The sequence below is a fragment of the Panthera tigris genome, chromosome B3 (genome assembly GCF_018350195.1).
Source record: "Panthera tigris isolate Pti1 chromosome B3, P.tigris_Pti1_mat1.1, whole genome shotgun sequence".
Classification (NCBI taxonomy): domain Eukaryota; kingdom Metazoa; phylum Chordata; class Mammalia; order Carnivora; family Felidae; genus Panthera; species Panthera tigris.
The window spans coordinates 35,543,722-35,567,989 of record NC_056665.1 but is presented as its reverse complement, the minus strand read 5'-3'; positions in this window follow the sequence as shown (position 1 = coordinate 35,567,989).

Genomic DNA, 24,268 nt, shown 5'->3' with positions numbered 1-24,268 from the left:
GTGCTGTATCTAATCCTGGGGTGCCCCCCCCGAAATTCACTCTGTTGGGGTTCCTCGCTGGGTGAGGAAATGAATTGAGGGTCACGGGTTTTCAACCCTGGATGCACGTTGGAGTCACCTAGGAGGCTCTAGAAAAACACAATGCCCACGGCTGGGCCACGGAGCCGGGAAAGCGATGCTTCTGGGCCGTGGCCTGGCCATCTGATGTGTTCTAAAGCTCCCCAGGGGACTCTAGTCTGAGAATTGCTGAACCAGGCCAGTTGCGGTCAGTTCTGCGATGTCCGAGTCTGTGACTCAGTGGTGTAGACGCAAGATACACCCCCTGAATGCGCGTGTGAGTCTGTGTGTGTGTGTGTGTGTGTGTGTGCGCGCGCATGTGTGGAGAAAGACCAGGAGGGCTTATAAGAAGGGATATACTTGCCCTCCCTTCGCCAGTAGGACCCAGAGAGAGTAAATGTCTTGTTCAGCTCGCAAGGCCACAAAGGCCTCCACAGACCGCACTTTTAACCCAAGACCCGAGGGAACTAACTAGAGCCCGTTTGTCTCTCCGGGTTTTCTGGCTGAAGCAAAACTTTCGCTTTGTTTCTTGACCTGCCGCGAGATGCTGGGTCCAACCCGAATCGGCCTGCTTTGCCGGCGCGAGAAGGCCCTCCTCCAGTCCGGGTGTTCTCTTAGAGGGAGGGCTCCAGCGCCAGGAGGGGCCACGCACAGCCCCCTCACCTTGCAAGTGACCCTGCGACGGGTTGGGGGTCAAGGATTCGATCTAGAGCTTGCCTCATGGTTACCTGGAGAGGGACCCCGAGGAGCTGAAAAGGCTGGGCTGGGACCTGGGGGGTCTGCCTTTTACCGGCTGCGTGATTCGGACCACAGCCAAGCCCTGGTTTCCTCGTCCGAAACTGTGCCCTACACAGGGGCTGGAGGCAAATTCCAGATGCTGGTGACAGTCCTCTGCAAACTGGGGATGGCGTCTCCACGCAGGCCCGAGGTCATTCCTGGCACGATCTCAGGAATGCCCAAACCTCCCTGTCCCCAGATGTCTTCCCCGCTTGCTTACCAAATGCCTGCTGCCCCCACCATTAGATCTAGCCTTCTGGGTTACTCAGGAGACTCTCGCTGACTTACAGCCACGGTTACCGCCAGGAGGGGACGCCGTGACGCTGATGCACCCGCAGGCCCCCTCCACACCGCTGTGACTTGCAGTCCGTTTAGTGGCGGGTGGTGGCACAAGCCAGGAGGGAGTTGGCTCCCGCTGGGGCAGGGATCTAGAAACCTCTGGAACAAAGGCCAAGGTAGGAGGCAGGTGGTTGCCCTGAGGTTTTGTGGGCGACAGGAGTTTCTGGTTTGAGTGCCCCGGGGGGCCTGGGAGTGACCCATGGGGAAAGGGGTCTTGGGGGCCAGCAGGGACCCAGTGTGTTCCTGGCCCAGCTTGACCTACTACAGCCCTGCCCAACGGACAGGACCCAAGCCCTGGAGCCTGACAGATCAGGGCTCCGGTGAACATTTGTGTGGCACATTTCTTATCCTCTCTGAACATCACGCTGCCATTTGTAAAATGGGGGTCAAGGGGGTGCCTGGGTGGCTCAGTCATTAAGCATCCGACGTCGGCTCAGGTCATGATCTCACGGTTCGTGGGTTCGAGCCCCGCGTCGGGCTCTGTGCTGACCGCTCGGAGCCTGGAGCCTGCTTTGGATTCTGTGTCTCCCTCTCTCTCTGCTCCCCCGCTCCCCCCCCAAAACTAAACATTTAAAATAAAATAAAATAAAATAAAATAAAATAAAATAAAATAAAATGGATATAAAGAACCATTCTCTTTTGGGTCATTTAACGATTAAAATAATATACGTAGAAGCAGATCAGCTGTTATTATTTATAGTTGGGTTGAGGCCTTCGCGTGGGCAGACTATCTGCATTTCTCCCCCCCACGTTTAGGTGTTCACTCTCCCCCTTGTCTTACTATCCCCCTCCCGACTGGAGTGAAACACAGAGGAAAGGACCCGGGATCAGAGTCTGGGACCTACATTCTAACTCTGCCTTTGCATTTACCGCCCAAAGGCCCTGGGACAAGCCCCCTCACCACTCACAGCCTCACCTATAATGGTAGGCAGTGGGGGGGGGCGGGTAATAATCACTAATCCATGGAGCTACCGTGAGAATATCATTAACATTATGCCAACGATGGCTCCCGTGTGTCCAGCACTTGCCGGTGCCAGCCATTGCCAAGGGCTTCACGGGCATTATTTCCAGGGATCCCCCTCTACAACCTTATAATTCTCCCTACTTCTGGCGCTGAGCACGCTGAGGCTCAGAGAGGTTAAGCAACACGCCCAAAGGTCACTCAGCTTGCAAGCAGCGAGGCTCTCGTTGGAACCCAGGCGGCCACCCCCTTCCCTACTTGACCGGGCGCTGGGAGAAGCCCTAAGGCACCCCTCGTCCAATCCCCAGTTTGCTGCAGAGCCATCGCCCCTTCACCTTTAGCTGAGTCAAAACTTCCCAGGTGAGTCCCTGCCCCCGGCAGGTCTCCCGCCAGCCACAGGGCAGCCCCAGCCCCCTGCTGCAAGCTCTTGGCGGCAAAAGCTTTGTTCTCTGTGTTCTTTGCTGTTGTTTATTTATCTTGAGGGAGAGAGAAAGAGCAGGGGGAGGGGCAGAGAGAGGGAGAGATTGGATCCCAAGCAGGCTCCGGGCTGTCAGCGCAGAGCCCGTCGCATGGCTGGAACCCACGAACCGTGAGGTCGTGACCTGAGTCGAAATCAAGAGTCGGATGCCTAACCGCCCAGGTGCCCCTGCACCTTGGGTGCCCGGTGGGGGTTAGGGCCTTTGATGCTGGAACGGGGCGGGGTGGCTGGGTTCCTGAGATTTTCTGCTTTTCTAAAAGCATCCAGAGATGACCCTCAACACTTTGTGGTCTAGAGACCTGGCTCTGTATCCTGCCACAACTACGTTCCTGCGGTGGTCACGCCGGGGGCAGGGACAGCCTGGGTGGCACACGCTGTGGGTTGCCCGCCCCACATTCGGGCAGATTTGTGTTCAGATACCGACAGGCCCAGCCCAAGGGATGACATGTGATTGGTCTAAATCAGTCATGGTAACCCCTTCCTCCTCGGCCAGTGATTGGCCAGACAGTGGCCAAATGACCCGGCTCCGACCCACAGGAGGGGAAGGGGCAATTTCCCTCCTCAACTAAAGAGACATGCGACAAAAGAGCCCTTTGAGGGTCCCTCCCTCTCTCCTCCACCTTCCTTGCTGCTGCTGATGCTCGTGGGTGAAACTACGACGCCTGGAACCATGGCAACTGTTTTGTGTCCGTGAGACAACATCCGCTGAGGTTGGCAGAGCAGGAGGGTAGAGAGATTCTAGGCCGTCACTGATGCCATTGAGTTGCTTCACCACCCTTGGAACCAAATATCTCATCAAGCAACACACGTATGTGTTGGTAATGATATTAGCTGGCATTTTGTTATGTGCAGCTGGGATCATTAAAACTGATAAAAGGGATGGTAATAATAATAACAGGATGGACTTTATGAAGCAGACGTTCCGACCTCTGTTTTACATGTAAGGAAGCCGAGGTTTAAAAAGGATACGGAGGGGCGCCTGGGTGGCTCAGTCGGTTAAACGTCCGACTTCGGCTCAGGTCATGATCTCGCGCGGTTCGTGGATTTGAGCCTCACGTCGGGGCTCTGTGCCGACAGCGGGGAGCCTGCCTGGATTTTTTCTCTCTCTCCCTCTCCCTATGCTCCTCCCTAACTCATGCTTTCTCTCTCTCAAACTAAATACGTAAACTTTAAAAAAAAAAAATAGAAAGGGTACTGAATCTTCACGCCGTATATACCCCCCCTAGGAAGCAGAAGGAACAAAATTTACACCCGGGTCCACCCGACTCCCACATCTGTGCACCAAATCATCACACAGCCCTGCCCCCGGGGAGAGCTGGGTTCTCCTGGAAGGACATCAGAGGAAAAAAAAAAAAATTATTTCGACGCCTGTCTTAGCTGTGTCTCTAAATTACCCCACTTCCAAATGTTCAGGGAGCACCCGTGTTGAAATGTGTCCTGTCAGACGGATGATGTGTTTTGGAACTGAAAAGACAACAGGATCGGGCCTGTGCGGGATGGAACCAGTCCTGCCTTTCACAGTCGTGTGCTGCCATTAAGGAGCCAGGATGGTCCCCCCGGAGGCAGCGCAGAACGGCACTGGGAGAGAACCCACCTTCTGCTCCCTCTGCTCTCCGTCCTTCAAGGCCAGTTCAAGTGTCCCTTCTTCCAGGAAGCCGGCTCTGATCGTCCCGAGCAAACCTGGGCCCCCAAACTATAGGCTTTCCCACTTGCTATCAGGGACGCTTTTCGTAGCTACTTACGTGCATATGTGCCCCTGCATCCAACTGAGTGTGGGCGCCTGGAGGGCCAGACTGTGTCTTAGACGTACGTGCCCTCCCCCCGCCTCCACCCCCCGGTGCCCAGCACTGCTCTGGGGACCAAGTAGGAGCTGAGGAAACGCTTGCTCGTTCGGCACGACATCATTCAGCTGACCACACGCTATTGTAAGAGGGGCTCGCCCTCGTTGGGTTCTTCCCCGACCGCCATGCACGCACACATGCGGCGCTCAAGACAAAAGTCCTCGTCCACCAAAGGGAGTTTCTTCCACCAAAACACGGGGTAGTCGTCATGAGACGAGCGGAGACGCAGAGAAGTCAGGCGAACCACAGGAAGAACCCAGAACGTCGGTCACGCCAGGAGGAGTGGGGACTTGACCTAGCCTGGAGGTACAGGCACGGGTGAGTGGGGACCCCCCCCCACCTGAACAAAGGCACAGAGGGGGCCCCGAGAGTGAGGGCGTAAGGGACAGTAGGGGCTGGCTGCAGACAGCCACCGGGCACCATAGAAATGGCAGCTTTCTTCCCGCGCTCCAGCAGCCGGGCGACCCCGCCTCCACCCGGGCCTAAGGAATATTCTGGAAGCTAGCGATGCCCTTTCCCTCTGGCCTTGCTCTTCCCTGGAACATAACTGGCTCGCGCTCCAAGAGCTCCCAATGGGGCTCAGAATCCGGCCTAGGAAGCCAAGGAATCAACGGCTTCTGGGGGCTGCCCGTAAGCAGCTCCTCTCCGCGGGTATTTTCGTCACATCGAATTTGGCAGCTCGGAGCACTTTTGATTTCCCATGATTAGTTAGAGCTTGTGTGTGCGCGCTGTTTTTCTTCTTCCCGCCCGCCTGTCTCCCCCAGGGGGACTGGGTGTTGTTTTGACTTTTATGTGCTACAATAAAAACTTTCATTGTAGCAAAATGTTTGCTCGTCAAAATTAGCTTGGTTAATTCCAAAGAATTGTTTCATCTTGGCTCCACAGGCACCGGGGATCTTTTTTACAAGCCGGATTGGCCACCCGCCAGCTATCTCCGGGACAATTCCTCTGTAGCGCTCGTCCCCCTGGAATTTACCTTTAAAGCGGCAAAGACCTGCCTTCGCCTTCCAGCCGCTCCTCCTCTGAATGCGTGGCTGGGTTCGCGGAGCGGAGCCAGGACTGTGGGCTTGGTGGTGTGGGGTTTAGAATCACAGGCATGAAAGAAAGCCCCACGCAGAGGCCGACACTCAGGGGCACAATCCAGGCGGGCGAGGGCACACGCGGGCACACCTGCCCACAGAGGCACACGCCTGCCCGCGCGCATGCGCACCGACACGCACGAAAGGCAAAGAGCGCGCCCAGACACGCGAGACCCGTGCCTGCACCCGGAGATGCCGCCCTGCCGGGCACGCATCGGCACCTGCTCCCAGACGTACGGACACGCCAGGGGCGGACACCGCGGTCAGGCAAGCTGAGCCAGGGGCACGCAGGAAGGCGGGAGTGCAGAGGCGCACAAGAGACCCCACGCGGCCCGGTCCCGATGGGGCAGCCCTGCCCGTGCACCTGCTGGTGTCAGTGGGCTGGCTCCGCCGCCGAGACCCCCCCCGCCCTGCATCAGCCAGGGAGGTGGTCAGTGCTACCTCCACGCCATGTCCGTTATCCTGGGGGCCAGGTTCAAATGCCCTCCTTGACCGGGGCAAGACCCACCCCTCCGCCCTGCTGCTCTTAAGCCCCGAATCCGGCCGTGCAACCTTCCCATGCTGGCATCTCTCCTCCCCGAGCTGAGATCTGTTAGCCAAGGGGGCGGGGGAAGCCCACAGATGCTGGTAAGGCCAGCGGACCATCATTAGGTGGGAGTTGCTCGAATGATCGGGGAGACCCAGGAGGCAGTGAGAGGGGCCAGCGTGCAGCCTGAGCCAGCGTGGGGGAGGGGAGCGGGGGAGGGGGGTTGCTGGGGAAGGAGGTTGTGCAGGGCGCCGTGCAGATGCACTGTTTTGCTTTCGCCCTGGGACGGATCCTCGGAGCCGGCTTCAGACCATCTGGGCTATTCAGTGACACACTGCCCCTCCCCACCCCTTTCCAAGCAGCCCCTTCCCCCTTTATCCTCTGTCTACACTGAGTGAGTTCACAGCCAGACTGTTCTGGGAAAGAGCCAACGTCAATGGTCTCTGAACATCCACCGTGTGCCTGGCATTTCAAACCCGTTAACCCAAGGACGCGAGGTCAATATCCTTATCCCCACTTTGCAGATAGTAAAGGCAACGATCATAGCACTCAGTGTGGGCCCAAATAGTTGTTCTGTCTCTCCTGCGTCTGATGGATGGACACGAGGACCGGAAAGGCTCAGAAACCTGCCCAAGGCCACCCAGCTGGTACCGAGGGATCATGGCTTTAAGCTCAAGCTCGGCTCTAGTGTGTGGGCATTTAGGAACCACCGCCCTGGAAATGAGGTGGCACGATCAGGGCATCAGACGGGGGGGCAGGGTGGCGAGGCAGACCCTTTGGGCTGCGAGGTGGCCCGGGCTGAGAGCCTGACCTAGGGATCCTCCAACAGTGAGCAGAGGAGGGACAGGTAGAGTGCCGTGTGGTTGGTAAGCCGGCTGATCTGTCTACACAGCTGAGTCACCAAGGGCACCCAGATGGGGCCAGCTCCCGCTGAAGAGAGAATCCCTGATAATGTTGCTCTTTGGTTCTCTGGGCCGGACTGTGTGCCCCCAGCCCCGTCCCCAAACTCTCCTCAGCAAATTCTCTCCTTGGAGAAAAGGCACAGCCAACATCTTAGGGGGGAATTGGCCTTCGAGCTGGGAATTCATCTGGTACATTTTCATCAGCTGCCCACCCCGTCCCAGGCCCCAGGGACGCAGCATGGACCCGGGCAGAGTTCCTGTCCTCCGGTGCCCTCAGGGGAGCCAGAAAACACTGACCTAACAGCGGCATCCGGCAACGACAAAGGGAAGGAGGAAGAAACACAAAGCCCGTGGGGTGACGGGAGGCGGGCGGAGGGTGGCCCTCATGCAGGGAGGGCTGGAAGGGACCCCGGGCGCAGGGACAGGAGGGTCGTGCACGGTGAGCCCAGCAGTTGTCTGGGAAGGACGAGTCCAGGCCCAGCCATGGGGGCGAACAGAAGCGTGGTGCGGGGACAAGCTCGGTGACTTTAGGAAGTGATTGTGGCAGTTGAGTGAGCAACGAAGCCGGGTCCCCTGCATTTCAGCCTTCGTCTGTAAGCACCCCAGGCCACTGGGCAGGAGGCTGACAGCGTCCCGCAGAGAAATAGGTCGCTTTTCAGCGGCTGGTGCTTTTCACCCTAGAGTTTCCATGGCCAGAACTTTCGGTCCCCTGGCTTAGAAACTAAGCTCCCCTTCTCCACTCCCATTAGGGAAGGGGCTTGCAGAAGCTGCCAGAAAACTCTTCCTACGGGGTCCGGCCCCAGAGCAAGACCCGGGATGGAGTCCTGTGGCTTCCCCTGCCCAGCTGTGTGGCCTTGAGTGTATCGCTTGCCCTCTCTGGGCCCCAGATTCCTCCCGGGTCACATGGAGAGATGTCCCGCCACAGAGCCACGAGGGTCAAACAGGCAACAGAAGGGAGAGTGCATCGTAAGCTGTGAGAACTGTGCACGGCTGCGGGCTTTTACTTAAAATTGTTTCTCGCGTGTTGGGGGATGGCATGCGGGGAAAGGAGAAAGTTTCTCTGGAAGGGGCTGGTGCCTCCCTGCCTGCCCCTACCTCCCCATCCTCCCCATGCTCTGGCCAGGCCTCTCTCCGACTCCTTCGTCCGGAACCCCAAGCTTGGAGGCCCAGCCTGCTGGCTCCTTTCCTCACCCAAGATTTCTGCTCAGGCTCGTGCGTCTCGTCCATTCTCTCTGGGTCGCACAGCCGAAGAGCCAACCCCTGGTGCTTTCCGAGCAGCCCCCGGAAGGGACTCCGGGAGCCTCACCTCCTTTGGTCAGTCTCCCCCTCTGCGTTTATTAGTTACTTTTTAAAAAGCCAAATGGGGGCGCCTGGGTGGCTCAGTCGGTTAAGCCGCCGACTTCGGCTTAGGTCATGATCTCGCGGTCCGTGAGTTCGAGCCCCGCGTCGGGCTCTGTGCTGACAGCTCAGAGCCTGGAGCCCGCTTCCGATTCTGTGTCTCCCTTTCTCTCTCTGCCCCTCCTCTGCTCATGCTCAGTATCTCTCTGTCTCAAAAATAAACAAAACATTAAACATAATTTTTTTTTAAGCCGAATGATTTTTTTTTAACTGATGTTGCTAATTCACCTCATTTTTCAAATCCTAAGTGGGGGGGGGCGTATCTACAGGTAAATGAATAAATTGCGAGAAAACCGGGCAGGAAGTGGCTGGTGGAATAACTGATCGTCAAGGAATTCTGAGGACCTAAAACGGATGACTCTCTCCAATAAGACAAAAAAGACCGCTAGGAAGTCGGGGTGCGGGGACAGTCACATCTGGGGACCCAGGGCTGGGCCCGCAGAGCAGGCCTTTGCTCCAGAAGGGGGCTGGCGGCCCTGAGGGCCCCCACTCATACCTGGCCTCCTCCTGCCCCCACCTGGGCCCACCCGACCTTGGCTGGCGCCTCTCACTTCATCCTGGGTCCCCCAGCCTTTCCTGGAGGCACTGACCGCTGAGAGATGACTTGGAGGTCATGTCCATGGGCCTCACCCACAAAGCAAGCACAAGCCAGCCAAGTCCGCGGACTGCTGGGGCCTCACCTCCCCATCCCCACCCTGCCTGTGTCCCGCACTGGGCACTGGGGACACAAGATGGAAACATGGCCCTTGCCTCTGAGAAGGTCACTGTTGTCTGCTCCCTGAAAACTGGCCGTCTAGATCCTGGTGGCTGCTAAGAGAATGGGACTCTGTCGTGGGGGAAGGAGCTCTTGTGGCTCCTGGGCACATGGAAGCTCTCGTGCCCAGCCCCTGAAGGACTCAGGGCTCTTTACTCACAGCCAGAAGGTCCTTTTAGGGCCCTTGGACACCAGGACTCAGATAAGCAGCCGCCTCCATGTTTTCTCCTCTTGAGCATTTAATATGTGTAGACAGTCCGCTAAGTGCCTTATATATATGAACTCATTGAAAAAAAATTTTTTACACTATTTTTATTTTTGAGAGGCAGAGAGAGACAGAGCACAAGGGGGGGAAGGGGAAGAGAGAGAAGGAGACACAGAATCCGAAGCGGGCTCCAGGCTCCGAGCCGTCAGCGCAGAGCCCGACGCGGGGCCCGAACTCACGAACCGCGAGATTATGACCTGAGCCGAAGTCGGACACTCAACCGACTGAGCCACCCAGGCGCCCCTATATGAACTCATTTAATCCTCCCCATAACTCTGTGAGGTGAGTGTTATTGTTTATTCGATGGGTGAGGAAGGTGAAGAACAGAGAGGTTAAGTAACTCGTCCAAGGTCACATGGCTCATAGCTGAGGGAACCAGACTGGACACACGTCCGGAGACGGCACTCAACCACCATAATAATGGCTTCCCTAACGGGTGTGATGGACGTCACCACAGGTCACCACAAAATAAATGCTGGCCTTAGAAATCTTCCTTACAGGCCCATTGTCTGAGCTTACATTTGCGAAATGAAGCTGCTAAGGTAATAATAAGAAACATTCCTTGATTAACCAGTAGAAACCAGGAACTGTTCCAGGTACTTTCCATATGGTAATGACTGGCTCCTCACAAAAACTCTATGAGATGGATAGTCTTATGACAAAGGAAGAAACTGAGGCACAGAGAGGCTCAGCATGTTACCCAAGGTCTCCCAGGCGATCGCTGGGAAAGCTACCATCTGAACCCAGGCCGTCGGGCCGTTGAGTCCGCATTCGTAACCACTCTACCCTGCTGCCCAGAGTGTGGCCGTGTCCGAGCCTCCAGGGCCCCCCATGGCTTCCTAATGACATGGGAGAAGAAGTCCACCCCTTCAGCTCAAAGGCCTTGCCGGTGAGGTCCAGATGGGCAAGTCCAGCATTGAGCCGTGGGCATAAAGAGGGAGGCTGCCAACCTGCAGGGAACAGTGTGGCCGTGGCTGTGCACACACTTGTTTGCACGTGTGTGTGGCTGTATTTGCAGATGTGATGCTCAGCTGGCAGTAGGAGCCCTATCGTGGGTCAAGGATCTGGGCCTGTACTGTTTCTGGAAGATAAGGGCTGGGTGCGTCTGGCCCATCCCCTGGTGCCTATCACAGCGCACCTCGCTGTATGGCCCTGGGCAAGTTACTTAACCTCTCTGGGCTGGAGTTGTAGAAGGATCTGACGAGACAGTGAAAGAACCTCGTATGCAATCCAGCATCCCTCGGGCCCACAGAGCGTCCAGGCACTGAAAGACTGGCACGTGGGGTCCTCCTGGCTCACCAGCCACCAGGGGAGATGGGACTTGTGATCCTAGAAACCAGAACCATCATCAAAAGAGAAGGTCAAAGGCACCGGAAAACCCGAAACCTGGGGAAGGTTGTTTACCAAGGACCCCTCACGAAAGTAATCGTTGTTTTCTGAGAAGCTGTTCCCCAAAGGGCACTTGAAATACCTTCCCACGAAACCCTCCAAGAACAATCACCCGGACTTGGCTTTGAGGGCTGTCTCAGACAAGGGGACTCACAAACCTCGCCCCATCGAGATCTGGAGAGGTGAATGTGGGTCCAGGCCAAGCACAGGGCCAACTCTTCCCAGAGAGCTCAGCTTCAACACGCAGGCTTCAAAGCACCGAACCTTCTCTTTGTGAACGGATTCTAACACGTGGGGGTAGAAAAGTACCCTCCTTCATCACGGAAGGAAAGAAACAGCACAGAAGCCTGGTGCTTAACATATACTAAATCTCAACAGATGTCAGCTATAAGAATAATAGTAACTATTATTTATGTGTTTTATACTTCTTTTTTTTAAGATTTTTAAAAAGGCTATTTATTTATTTTGAGAGTGGGGGGGTGGGTGGGGCAGAGAGAGTAGGAGAGAGAGAGAATCTCAAGCAGGCTCCGTGCTGTCGGGACAGAGCCCAACGTGGGGGCTCGAACTCACAGACTGAGAGATCGTGACCTGAGCCGAAACCGAGAGTCGGACTCTTAACTGACTGAGCCACCAGGGGCCCCTATTATAAGTATTACTGATTTATAAATATATAATTACAAGTAATACTTATTTATAATACTATTACCGTGCAATAAAAATGATGCTCCCCAGAAGAATGGAAGAAACAATCGGGTGCCGACCAAGCTGCTCATTTTGGATATGAGAACAGGGCCTCAGAGGATGAGAAATAATTAAAATTCCGGGGCCAGTCTGACATTTCTCTGGGGCATGAGGGGGCCTGCGGAAAGCTAGGACAGAGGGGTGTTGAAAATCGGTTTTATCTGGGTCCCTAGCAGGGGGCCGACAGACTCAGACAGGACTCGGGTTGGAAGCAGGGTGGCCCACGTACTGGCCGCTTGAGCTTGAGAGGTCCTGTAAGCTCTGGGAGCCTCAGTTGTCCCCTCTGGACAATGGGGTGACCGACGCCACTCCTGTAGAGGTGAGGAGAAGCTTCGACCATGCCCTTAGCACAGACTCCCAGGCACAGTGACGGCTGGCGAGTGGCAGGTGCCGCGATTTGCCTGGTGCCTATTGGCCAGACTATTGGCCACAATGTAAGCGGGCGTGGGAGGGGGGCGGTTATCGCCGAGGGGCAGGATTTCTGCCACTCGGATCTCGGTTCTTTTCCCTTTCTTTTTGCTTATCTGCCTTTTCCACAGACACCACAATGCTCCTGAACTCATTGTCCTTTGAAAATGGTGATAAAGTCGAGAAGCACCGGGGCCGCCCCGGGAGCCGCACGCCCCCCCCACCCCCACCCAGGAGCCCCGGGCGCGGCGGGGGGCGACGTCCCCTCCCCGGTGGCGAGGACCCCCCACCCCCGCAGGGCGGGCCCAGCTCGCTCCGCTCACGCCGGGCTCAGACAATGCGAACACACAATCATTCATTATAACTCAATTACAGTGATTAAAGCTGGTGGCATGCAGAGGCAGGAGGGAGTGTTGCCAACAAAATTTACACTCCGTGTCATCAGCGAGAGATAACAGCAGCTGACGCGGCCGCTCGCCTCCCCTGCCATCTGCTCAGCGCGTGGCCGCCGAGGGCCGAGGGCCGCGCGCGAATGGCGGTGGCGCGCCACTGAGCGGCCACGACCCACGATGCCCGGATGCCCAGGCCGGGAGCGCGACCCGCGCGACCCGGCGGCACTGGGGGGGGGGGGGGGCGTAGGGGAGGGGGTCGCCTGGGCCCTCCCTGCCATCGGAAACCCCACCTCTATCCGGGAGGGGTAGGGGGAGGCAACGGTGCCCGCGGTTCTGGGATCGTGTGGGTTGTGCCCCCGTGTTCCGGATGAGAAACTGAGGCACGGATGAGGGAGGGATCCCACACAGTAAGCCTGGCAGATGGCAGGGGCCAGGCGGAGCGCTGAGACCCTGGGGGGCCCGGAGTGAGTCGAGGAGGGGGCAAGGCAGGGGACACTCAGCCCAGGGCAGAGCTGCTGGGGGGATGCGAGGGGCAGGAGACAGTCACTGATCAGCAGATCCAGACAAGGTCAGCTCTGGGTGAGGTGACCGAGAGGGACAAGAAGGAAGAGGGAGACGGAAGCCCATGGCTGCCGTCCGTGCCACCGTGAGGCAGAGGGGTGGCGAAGACTGAGCCTTTCAAGCGACAGCGGTGGCACCAGCCATCCCAGAACACCACGCCCCCAGCCTTGTTGGCCGGAGGAACCAGGACACCTGTGCGCGGGACCGGCACGCAGGTCACGTGCATCGGTCCCAGATCCGGGAGAGTCTCCCTTCTGAGCCTCCGTTGACTGGCGGTGGGGGGAAGGGAACGAGGAGGGTGTGGAGGTAGGTCTCTCTTCCCCTGGTTATTCCTCACGCTCTCATCCAACGTGTTTTGCTGGCGGTGCCCACCGCTGAGGCCACAGTCACCCTGGTAGCGTCCCTGCTTGCTGCCTGCCATTCCCTCCCTGACGCCCTGTCCAGGGCTACAATTAGAGCTCATCTCCTGAGGCTCCAATCCCACCGGAAGTGTCCTTGCTATAAAGTGCCAGTGGCTCTCTGGCTTCCCCAGGACACTTCTTGACCCCTTGGGGGCTCTCCCTCGGGCCTCATCTGTCACATGCACCCCAGGGCCTTTGCGCCTGCTAGTCCACAGATGTACCACCCCTCTTCCTTTGGCCTTCCTCATCCCTCTTGTCCTTCAGAGCCCAGCTGAAACATCCCCTCCTCCACGAAGCCATCCTGACCTCGAGACCAGGCGGACACCCCTCCTCTGGGCTCCCATACCCCCATGCGCGTGCCCTTGGAGCCCTGGCCATGGAATATCGGGGTCCTCTGGGGACAGGCCCATGCCCTACCTTCAACCCTGGCAGCCACTTGGGGGCAAGGGTTGGGCCCTCTTCCTCTCTGAAATCTTGGGGCTGCCTTGGATAGATGCCGCATGTGGATCGTGGATGCATGGCCCGGGCGTGAGCTGCTAAAGTGAGCTGCTTCGTGAGGTCCAGCTCAGGAGAGCACAGAGCCCAGCCACAGGTGGGCCAGAGATCAGTGTCCTCAGAGTGGACGGCAAGGGAGGGAAGATGAGGAGACACGAGCTGTACCCCCAGCCAAGGCCTTTCCTATATCCCTTGGAGGTCCCTCCCCGAGTCCAGGCCTGACAAGCCCCCTACCCACTCCCCGGCTCCGGCTCCCAGCCCGGTCAGATGTGGCAGGGCTGATGGCCCGGGGTCGTCCTTGGAGATGCTGACCACTGAGGCCAGGGACAGGGAGGGTGGGGCTGCTGCCTTCCCGTCTCCTGCACATCATGTACCAGGACACCTCCGGGGGGGGGGGTCTAGCCAACCCCAGAACACGTGGCGACACAGTACAAGAGGGTGCTCTGCCCTCGAAGCACGGTCCTTAGAATTCCCCCGTGAAGAACCGAAAGGGGAAGTTGAGGCCCGGTGGGGGAGTCTGGCCCGGTGGGGCCTCTTACTCGAGGCCCAACCCTGGGTTTTAGTTTCAATCCCGACTCAGGGCTGTGGGAGGTTATTCATTCGTTCATTCAGCGAACAGAGCTAAGGACACAGGGAGCCCAAGGTTGGCGGCGGTCCTGCCTCCACTGACTTCTATCACAAGTCGCTTGTGCCGGCCAGGTCTCAGTTTCCCCATTTGCATTGGGTGTGTTACATTAGCTCTGGATTCCCAAAGATGGGGTGGGGAGGATTTTGTAAGTAAGACAAGGAGTCATTAAAAATCATTGACTCACAGCAGGAAAGCTGTTCTGTTTCCTGTTTTCCACCAAATACGCTGATCAGACCCGGAAGCGAGTGTCATGTGGGTGCTGAGGGGCCCTCACACCTCTCAAATACTCCCTTGTGTAACAAAGAGGGAGTAAGGAGGACGGGAGACACAGCCAGCAAGATTTGTTCTTGTTGCACGTACTCGTATGGAGATTTTTATTTTATTTTTTTTTAACATTTATTTATTTTTGAAAGAGGCAGAGACAGAGCGTGAGCAGGGGAGGGGCAGAGAGGGAGGGAGACACAGAATCCGAAGCAGGCTCCAGGCTCTGAGCCATCACCACAGAGCCCGATGCGGGGCTCGAACTCCCGAGCTGTGAGATCATGACCTGAGCCGAAGCCGGACGCTTAACCGACTGAGCCACCCAGGCGCCCCCAGAGTTCCCTTTTAAAATACTTATCTTTAGGCTTAAAACGTGAATTTATTTAAACAGAAACTACGAATTAACTCAACAGGCAGGTGGGTTTTAATAAACCAAGGCAAATAGCCCTAGGTGATGACTTACAAAGAACTGAATTCCTTTGATCCTTGGGTTCAGGGACCACTGCTTTTGGAAGGTAGTGCTGTTCGCTGTTTGTGTTAGGGGACAGGACTCAGACCTGACAGCCAAGTGACTCCTGGAACTGGGCCAGCAGGCCCAGGGGAGGGTGTCCCACCCTGATGAAAAGGTGACGACGGTGAGTCAACTAGTAGAGGCTTAGGTAACGTGTGGACGCTTGGGGCTTCCCAGGGACTAGGGAGTAGGTCTCCAAACAAGCCTGAATGCAAATGACTGTCATTGACAAGCTGATGTATGTCGTGGGCACGCAGCAGTCGACAGCAGTTTCCAAACAGAGGGGCAGCCTCTCTGCGTTCTGAAAAGTGACTCAGGCCCTGGGGCTCGACTCCTCCCTTCCTCTCTCACTGTCCCTGCCTATTATCCTGCACACCCTTCAGGGGAGACACCAGGGGTTCTCCAAGAAGCAGCCTCCAGCCCCAGCATAAAGGATTTGCAAAATCTTCAGCCATCCAGGCGCAAACTAGCTCAGCACTACAGACTTCGGCTCAGGTCACGATCTCGTGGTTCCTGGGTTCAAGCCCTGCATTCGGGCTCTGTGCTGACAGCTCGGAGCCTGGAGCCTGCTTCCGATTCTGTGTCTCCCTCTCTCTCTCTCTCCTCCTCCCCATTCGCGCTCTGTCTCTCAAAAATTAAATAAGTATTAAAAAAAATTTTTTTTAAACTAAAATGCCTTTCCTTTTCTCAATCTACAACTGCGATGCATCCTTAAACACCCAGGACAAACAAGATTTCTGCAAAGCCTTCATGAATACCTCTCTTTCTTTCTTTCTTTCTTTCTTTTTTTTTAATGCTTACTTATTTTTGAGAGAGAGAGGAGAGAGAGAGAGAGCGCGCACAGAAGCTGGGGAGGGCCAGAGACAGGGGAACAGAGGATCCGAAGCAGGCTCTGCAACTGTCAACACAGAGCCCAATGGGGGCTCGAACTCATGAACCGTGAGATCGTGACCTGAGCCAAAGTCAGATGCTTAACGCACCGAGACAAACAGGCGCTTCAGATACCTCTCTTTCTGCCGCTTGTAAAAGTTACCGGATCCTCCCTTTTCACAACCCCCACAACACGCTCTCCAGCACACTCTTTATTAATAACATTGTTTTATAGCTGTTCTACTAATTTGAGTTTGTTTTCCCTACTTGAGTGCATTGCTTGAGGGCACGGACCATTTATCTCTATATCCCTCATCCCCAGCCTTCAACACTGGGTCTGAGCTGTCTGCTTCTATTGAATTAATGGATGGGTGAATAGCCTTGGCTCAAATTTCAGAGCTAGTTTTCAGATTCCATTCACTCTACTCTTCTCTTTAAGGAAAGTTTTCATCGAAAGCATCACTTGGGCATTCAGTAGCTATTCATTAAGCACCTAGCATGGGACAGTTATTCCGTTAGGAGCCAGGAGCGCGGAATGAATCAAACTTGATCTCTGCCCTCAGGAAGTTCACAGTCAGGTTGGAGAATGAAGCAAACAGCAAATGGTAACAACAAGAGGAGGTTTGGAACTTCATTGTCACTTAGAGATAAACCATTCAGAATTTAATCGACTTTGTGAGAAAATTCAGATAGAAGATCAATGAGGTTAAGTAAAAACCTGGAACTCCGAATTTGAATTAGAAATACTGGAGAGCGCCTGGATGGCTCAGCCGGTTAAGCATCCGACTCTTGGTATCAGCTCAGGTCATGATCTCATGGGTTTTGAGATCAAGCCCCGCGGTGAGCTCTGCACAGACAGTGGGGAGCCTACTTGGGATTCTCTCTCTCCCTTTCTCTCTGCCCCCTCCCCCATATGCTCATGCGAGTGCGTGCTCTCTCTCCCTCAAAATAAATAAAGTTAAAAAAAAGTATCAGTAGATTTCATGATGTAGTTCATCTTTAACAAATACGAACACACACACACACACACACACACACACACACACACACACACATATCTTCGTTCTGCTACTGAAGGGATCTAAAAATAATGAGTGACCAATCCATTAGCACCAAGCACCCCTAGCCCACAGATTATGGTCTCTAAATACCACTTCCCACTAAAAGGAACTCCTTGGAGAAATGGCCGACTCCAGATCTAGGACAGAAAAGGAACCAGATGAGTCAGGAACATGATCTTATGTCAGAAAGCAACGAAGTTATCAAAACCTACCAAAGTCATGTCAAAAAGACTTAGGAGGCATCTTGAAGAGGTTTTCTAAAACAGGCTCATTTAAGAAACAGTAAGGCTAATTCCACGTGACTGAAGCATATCAAACATGTTTAAATCTACAAGTTCATAATGATATTTTTTAAAAATGTCAGCTGTTGAGGATACTAGTTTAGTACTTTAAAAACTGGCAGATAAAGCAAATGAATCGAACATTTATCCTGCATTTAAGCTCTATTTCAGGATAATCACCTGGTTGATGAGGGGCAGTTTCTCCTTCTACTAGCATTCGAGCAAATAGATGAAGGAGTGACAGAATTAAAATATCACCATTTTGCAGCCCCTAGTGAATTCATGAATCTGAACAATGATCATCAGTGGCTGCTAACATATAAAAGAGGGAACATCTAGATAGGATGTGCTTCCTAATGAAGTATTCTTGAACCCCCAAAAATGAAGCCATGGGTTAATCAAGCTCCAAGATCTAACAATTTAGCAATCAGCAAAATTCAGACTGTGAGAAGCTCTAAGGACAAATAATTTTGTTTCTAAATAAATGTGTGTGTGTGTGTGTGTGTGTGTGAGAGAGAGAGAGAGAGAGAGAGAGAGAGAGAATGAGACATAAAAGAGAAACCTAAAAGACCTATCAATTACAGTTGCTTTGAACGGACCTTACTTGGATTCTAATTCAAATAAACAATTTTTTTTTTTTAATTATGAAACACTTGAGGAAATTTGAGTACAGATTAGGTATTTGATGACATTGGACATTATTGTTCATGTTTTTGGTGGGTTAGCAGAATTGGTTATATTTTTAAAATAGATCTTAGCCGGTGGAGATACTGAAATCGTTACTAATTAAATGATGAGATCTCTGGGATTTGCTGCATTAACACCCCACGGGTGGCGGTGGCCGGGTAGAAATGGGCACTGAAAGGTGAAACAGGATAAGCCCTGAGTTGGTAAATGCTGAAGCTTGACAATGAGCACATGGAGATTCGCCGTACTGTTCTCTCTAGTTGGTATCTGTTTGGCATATCTCATAATGAAAAGCCAAACTAATTTAACTCCTGTTGTCTCTGCATGAGATAGTTGCCCTTACGCCCCTACAAAATCATTAGAATCACAAACATCCAGGCTGGAGAGGGGCCAAGGATTGCTTATCCCGCCTCCGAGCATCGGTCCATAGATGAGAAGACCGAGGTCTGGAGAGGCCCAGTGACATGGCTAAGATGACGTGGTGAGCTTGGGACTTTGCTCCTATGCCACCGGGCATGGGTACGCCGACCTGGGCCCCGGCCCCCACCGCCCCCAATGCAAGGTGGTTTCTTTTTTTTTTTTAATTTTTTAAAAATGTTTTTATTTATTTTTGAAGGAGAGAGAGAGACAGAGCGTGAGCAGGGGAGGGGCAGAGAGAGAGGGAGACACAGAATCTGAAACAGGCTCCAGGCTCTGAGCCATCAGCCCAGAGCCCCACGCGGGGCTCGAACTCACGGACCATGAGATCGTGACCTGAGCTGAAGTCGGACGCTTAACCGACTGAGCCACCCAGGCGCCCCGCCACACAGATTTTTAAAATGGGAACATTTTAACACTTTCTTCAGATTTCTTTAAAGGTAATAAAACGCGATAGGTGTAACTGAACTCCCACCTGACCCCCATTTCCCTTCCGTCCCACCCCACAGGTAACCACTGTGCTGGCAGGCCCGGTGTGTGCTTTCCACTCATGCTTTTATGCCTGGATTTATCTACTCAAATTTAGAATTTTATATTGATAGTTGCCATGAGTAGTATCATATCATATATTTCCTCCTGCGACTTGCTCTTTTCACACGACTTTGTGTTTCTGAGATCTAGCCAAGTTGATACATAAAGATCTAGCTCATGCATTTTAATGCCCACATACAATTTCATCATGGGAAAATGCATAGATTTTTTTCTTTATGCATCCCCCCCCCAATAAAGGACAGGTTATTTTCAGCTACTCCTGCTACTTCAAATAACGGGGCAATGAAAATTTCCATGTACATCTCTTTATGTACTTGCGTAAGAGTTTCCCTAGGGTATATACCTGGAAGTCGAATCACCAGGTCGTAGGGGCGAGATGCTCCCATTTTACTATCGCCAAAGGCTCGGCAAAGTGGGTGACCCGGTGGTGCCCCCACAAGCGGTGTTTGACGTTGCCAGTCATTCCTCATGAGTGTTATCAGACTCAAAGACTTGCTGATCCCTTGGGGACGAATTCCTCTGTGTCACTTTGCTTTTTGCATTTGCGTCGTTTGATAGCTAGAGAAGTTTTCACAGGTTTCCCGGCCATTCATTTTGTTTCTTTCCCGCAAGTTGCCTGTTGCTGTGTTTAAAGCTTTAATGTGATCAAGTTGATATTTATTTATTTATTTAGAGACGGAGCATATGAGGGGAGAGAGAGAGAGAGAGAGAGAGAGAGAGAGAGAGAGAGGGAATCTCAAGCAGACTCCATGCTGTCAATGTAGAGCCCAATGTGGGGCTCGAACCCACGAACCGTGAAATCACAACCTGAGCCAGAGTCAAGAGTCGGACGCTCAACAGACCGAGCCACCCGGTCACCCCTTGTTGATCTTTCTTTTTCTTCATCATAGCCTTTACTTTCTGCGTCCTGTTCAATCATCCTTTCCCTCCTCGCCCTCCTCCCCTCTACTATTTTATCCTACAAGTTTAAAGACTTTAACCCCCCCCTAGAATTTAGTTTTGGGTAGTGTGTGAGGTAGACAGCCATCTTCCCTCTATGAAGAAGGCCCATTCCTAGCACTACCTGCTGAATCCTTTTCTCCACTGATACAGAATGCCACATGGGTCATAGTTGGATCATTATTTATATGAGGGTCTGTGTATGGACTTCATTCTGCTCCATTGGTCTGTCTATTCACGCACCGACTGCTGACTGTAGCTTTTACTTAAGTCTTGATATCTGGAGGGCAAGGTCTCCTTTCTTATTCCTTTTCAAATTTATACTTGTTACTTTTGGTCCTTAACCCTTCAGATAAATTTTAGTGTTGGTGTCTCAACCTATATAGAAAATACCCTCATTGGATTTTGCTTAACACTGTATTACAGGTTTCTGGGAAAGACAGCATTTGAAATACAATTGGGTTTTCTCACCAATGAATGTGGTATAACTTATGATCCATATAGGTCTTTTTCAAAAACATTTCCTTCAATGAAACTTTATATTTTTCTCCATAAAGGTCTCGTGTGGCTTCACTCAGATCTATTCGTGGGTAGTCTTTGTTGCTATGGTAAATGCATTTTTTTTCTTCATATTTCATTTTCCTGATTGGTCGCTGCTTATGAATAGGAATGCTATTGATTAATGAATGTCGATCTCGGATCCAGCCCCTTGACTGAACTCTCATATTTGCTTTGTTTGTACGTTTTCTAATGTATATAGCCATGTTATCTGCAAATAATTACAACTTTGTTTTTTCTCACTGCAATCATTGTACCTTGTTGATTTTTTATTTTGTCTTATTGCATTGGCCAGAGCCTCCAGAACTATGTTGAAAAGCAGCAATAATAATGATTATTCTTGGGGGTTTTGTTGGCTGACTTTAAACCAGTACTCCTAAACCTTTAAAGTTTTTAAATTTATGACATTAAAGTATTTCCCTTCCTTCCTTCTTTCCTTAAGCTTATAAAATTGTTTTAGTTTCATCTTGTCCAAGATGTCTCTGTGTCCACATGGTTAAAGGGAATCAAACCCTTGCACAGGACCGCTATAATACCAAGGAGAGACAAGTTCCCAGCCCCATCTGACTTTCATCTGGCCTCTGCAGTCCAGGAGGTCCCAGGAGCCCACTTCTGAGCCATCACCTGCCCTGTCTCAGCTGCCTGGGAGAGAGCTGAGTCAGGGTCAGGGTGAGCACACCGTAGATTTTTCTGGGCACTGACTGAGGTGCCCTAATGGACGTGAGGAAGGCCTGAGCTGGGCGGGGGTGGAGTTGGGAGGGGGTTTCTTTTCCTTTCCTTTCTCTCCTGGGCTCTTCCCTTTGAGATCACGGATCTCCGCCTCTGCCCGTGGGACCCATTCCTTCCCATCTCTGGCTGAGAAAGTTCTGGGAGGACAAGCACTATGTCTTATTGGTTTGAGCTTTGTACTTCGGCACTTAGAACTATGCCTGGCATATTAGATTTGCACTCTGTAAATGTTGGTTGGATGGATGGCTTGACAGATGGGTGGATTGGTGAGTTCTAGGTTCTCAAGGCAGGAGTCTGGTTTCCATGATTTTCTTGGCCATCTCTTTCCATGAGCAATTTTGTTTTCACCAGTACTGTTGAAGGGGCAGGAGCCCTCATCCTCTGGATTCGAAACGTCGTTCAGTCCTGCCCTCCTCGAGAGTATGCTAGTGATTTAAGGGGGAGGGAGATGTGATTTGTAATCCAGTTCAAGCTGTGTGACTTACTTGCCCTTTCTGGGCCTTCACGGTTCCACTTAATCAAGGGCTCAGTATAGATACCTCTTCAAATACAAAGGGTCCAATTTTAGTGTAATGTTTAAAAATGCTTCATGGGTACTGGAACAGAGCACAGTTTATATTAGCATAAGAAAAATAAAGCGGTGCATAACTGTGCAAGTTTTCAAAGGGTTCATCAGGTTTGTTTGCATACTTCACGTTAAAAATAATGTTCCTTTTCAAGTACCGTGTTCTTGAGAAAAAAAAAATACGCTTTGTCATCGTGAAACATTTGATGGCCAGTTTCTAATATTTAACAGTCTTGCTAAGGATCTTCCCAGCTGCAGTATCCAGAGGTCCGTATCTCTGTGCCTTCTCATGGACGTTCAAATTCAGAGACTCACTGCCCATGCTGGGGTTGAGCACCTTGGGGGTGGGGAACCGGGGTGGGCAGTGGCTCAGAGGGACACCAGAAGGGCTGGCCTGGTCAGCTGTGGCTTGGAATGGCCTGGGCCCACGGCCTAAAATCATGAAAGTGGCCTTCTGACAACCATACTCTTCCCGCTCTCCTTCGGGAGCCTGGGGAGTTTAGTCGGTTAAGCGTCCAACTTTGGCTCAGGTCATGATCTCGTGGTTCGTGAATTCGAGCCCCGCGTCGGGCTCTGTGCCAACAGCTAAGAGCCTGCAACCTGCTTCGGATTCCGTGTCTCCCTCTCTCTCTGCCCCTCCCCTACTCACACTCTCTCCTTCAAAAATAAGTAAACATTAAAAAAAAAAAAATTAAATGCAGCTCCCTTGCTTCAAGCAACAGCAGAGAGTAAAGAACCCCAGAAGTCAGTTCACGTCTTGGCTTCAGTTCTGAGCATCTAGATGCCCAGCTCACAGAGAACTAGGGTCCCCTCCAGCAGGTTAAGAGCTCCCCATTTACTCACCGGGGCTGCCCTGGGCCCCTGAAGCCCTGAGTGCTGCCCTCCAGGGAAGCTGGTCAAGCCGGACAGGTGTGGTGAGGTGTGGCCAACGTTAAGACTACATGGGCCTGCGTCTTTGCAGGAAAAGAACAGTTCGGGTGACTTGGAAAAGGCATGGAAAATGGTATGGAGACCTTCTGCCGCCCTGTTGGAGAGGGGGCAGGGGCAACCTGGGGGTATTGAGGAAGGGAGGCGGATTATTTGCTGCAAGCAGGCCCCTCTGCACAGACTAGAATCTGAGCACCTCACAAAGGTGCCAGCAGCAGAGGGGCCCTCAAAATACAGTTTCAGGGGCCCCTGGGCGGCTCAGTCGGTCAAGCGGACTTTGGCTCAGGTCATGACCTCACGGTCCGTGAGTTCGAGCCCACAGAGCGTCGGGCTCTATGCCAACAGCCTGGAGTCTGCTTCGGACCCCGTGTCTCCCTCTCCCTGCACCCCTCCCCCACTCGCACTCAGTCTCTTTCTCTCAAAAATAAAATTAAAAAAAAAAAATGCAGATTCAGCTGCTGCTGGCCTGAGATGCTGGGTTTCCAACAAGCTGGATGGAAAGCAGAGGGGAGTGGCCGGTGAGGCAGCACGCAGTGTGACAGTCGTCAGGGAAAAGCTTGGAGAGCTGGTAGAAGGGACAGCGGTGGTGACCACAGGCAGGAAACAAGGCGCCAGCGGCTGGTGCCCAGGGATGTGTCGCCAGCAGGGCTCACACAAATGAGGGGCTGTGCTGTCCCCCGACCTCAACTGTGAGCGTCCGTGGCTGAGACTAAATCTTGGTCGGCTCTCCATCCTAGGCTGTGCCCAGGACATCTGGGTAGGGCAGTCTTTCAGTCTTGCTCCTTTTCAGGAACGGTAGTAACCACCTCTGCCAGGGCAAGACGGGAGGTGAGCATTCTCCGATAGGCGTGTCTCATGGGGCCTGCAGTCCCCAGGCGGGTCCGGGGCACACGCAGAATGTTCTGGCCAGATAGCCCTTGGCTTCAATGCACAGACCTGGACGGACAAGGTGGGTGAGCTTTTACTAAAGTCCATGCAGCTCCGATGAACATTCCTCCTACCTGCTGGAAGCTTCTCCTCTAGAAGCCCGAGGGCATCCCTCTCCAGCTGGCCCACCCTTCTGTGCCTGCGGTCTGGCTGTCCTTTCTAGACTAATAAAGACTGTGCTGTATTCTAATTGTAAACTCCTTTTAAAAACCGTTAAGTTATTCTTCCTTTTTTTGTGTGCAGTGACAGCGGGCCGTTGTGATTTATTTGGGACAACAGTGATGGGACGATTGTGACCAAGTACAGGGTTGGAAACCATGCTAGTCCCCAGCTTGAGGAGGAAATCCCAGAGCCCAGGAAGCACCCTCGCCCAGCCCCGCCTCCCTGGGGGCACTGGCCTGCATTTCCTACCCCGGCCCTTCTGCAAACCCTTCCTCTAAAGCCTTCAAACACCTCTGTGAACCAGACTTCAAGTTCACCACCTGTAACACCTAACTTGAAGCTTAAAAAGGACGGTGGAGGCTTTCAGCGTCCAGATGGTCCTGGCACTTTGCACGTGAAGTTCACGTTGCATTTTTTGCCCCAAACTTT